This window comes from Branchiostoma floridae, chromosome 11, assembly GCF_000003815.2.
Source record: "Branchiostoma floridae strain S238N-H82 chromosome 11, Bfl_VNyyK, whole genome shotgun sequence".
Taxonomy (NCBI): domain Eukaryota; kingdom Metazoa; phylum Chordata; class Leptocardii; order Amphioxiformes; family Branchiostomatidae; genus Branchiostoma; species Branchiostoma floridae.
Window position 1 is genome coordinate 14,466,983 of NC_049989.1, and position 2,032 is coordinate 14,469,014.

Consider the following 2,032-nt stretch of genomic DNA (forward strand, 5'->3'; position numbering starts at 1 on the left):
GCTTGATGCACCCTGGATGCATCTACGTTTCATTCATAACAACAATATTTCAATACCACGTATGCAGTAACGGCATACGTAGATGCATGATGCATACAAGACAAACGACCGATCCCTCAAAAACTTTCATGCGCGACAAATATATGTGTGCACATCAATACCTTATCATTTCCCTTCTGTCCGCCGAACAAAAAGTATGCCTCACGTCTGCGAAATTTGTGATCGAGAATTTGATCGTGCGTTCAACCTCGAGCGTCATCTGGAAAGAAAACACCGAGACGAGTCAGGTGGTGCCTCGGGAGAAGTCGTCGTTGATGCCGAGACGGGCTCTTACCGGGAGCGCGATGTTTTCGACGACTCCGACGTGTCGTCTGAACACGATACGGACACGGTTGGTTCCGAAGATTCGATGGTGTCACAAGATGAAGAAAGCGTCTCAGACGCCGAATCTGTGATGGGCTCCGAGCAGGGAGACTCCACAGAAGAAACCGACAGCGACCAAAGTGGTTCCGAGAGTGATACAGGGACAGATGTGTCCTCAGGGACGGTTTCATCTGATGAAAGTGAACGCACTGGCTACGACAGCGGCTACCACAGCGGTGACGAGGAGGAGTGGACACTCTATCGAGACTTGACCATCGCACTACCTCACCAGCCAGGCGATGTTCCTCAAAGTGTCATCAAACAGACGAAGCGCGCTGGCAAAAAGTTTTATCTAATAGAGTTCGCTGCTTTGCCTCGTTACAGTAATGAGATTGTACACAGCAAGAACTGGGTCTCAGAACAGACATTGATGAAAAAATATGGTTACCTCGTCCTGAAGTAATGTGAGGTCGCCATATCGCCTGCAGTACAGCTTTTCTTTCCTAATGTCATACCATGTTTGACATACAGGATCGGACGAGATGTACATTGGTTATGAATTCTTTGATACATTTTTTATAGACGTCAAGTGATAGTAAAGTCTTAAAAAACAGGATCACCGTACACTCCTGTCTTTTGCATTGTTGTGTTGATATATGCCTAGTACATAACAGGCACGTACATGGCAAATACGTATGCGTTACTTAACACGAATATACTTACTCTCTTACTCCGGAGCAGTTTTTTTTTTAGTCCGGAGCAAAACGTATAGCTACTCCAAAGCAATGTTTCACTGCATGTACATATAGATGGTATATGTTCGTACGTACATGACAAATATACATACTTACAACAAATATACTTAGACAAATATACATACTTACAACGAATATACTTACTCACTTACTCCGGAGCATACTCCGGAGTAGTTTTCTTTTACTCCGGAGCAGTTTATTTTACTCCGGAGCAGTTTTCTTTTACTCCGGAGCAGTTTTTTTTTACTCTGGAGCAACACGTATAGTTACTCCAAAGCAATGTTTCACTGCATGTACATATAGATGGTATATGTTCGTACGTACATGACAAATATACATTCAACAAATATACTTACTCACTTACTCCGGAGCATACTCCGGAGCAGCTTTATTTTACTCCGGAGCAATTTTCTTTTACTCCGGAGCAGTTTATTTTACTCCGGAGCAGTTTTCTTTACTCCTGAGCAACACATATAGCTACTCCAAAGCAATGTTTCACTGCATGTACATATAGATGGTATATGTTCGTACGTACATGACAAATATACATACTTACAACAAATATACTTACTCACTTACTCCGGAGCATACTCCGGAGTAGTTTTATTTTACTCAGGAGCAGTTTATTTTACTCCGGAGCAGTTTTCTTTTACTCCGGAGCAGTGTTTTTACTCCGGAGCAACACATATAGCTACTCTAGAATAAAGCAACCAATAAGCCTAGTGAGGAGCGGATTCACCAGATTATCGACAATGCTGTTAAGATTGAGCAAGAGTTCCTGACGGAAGCTCTTCCCGTGAGGCTGATTGGGATGAATCAAGACCTGATGAAACAGTACATCGAGTTTGTCGCAGATAGGCTGCTGGGGGGAACTCATGTGCAGTAAGCTTTACACAGCGAGAACCCCTTTGACT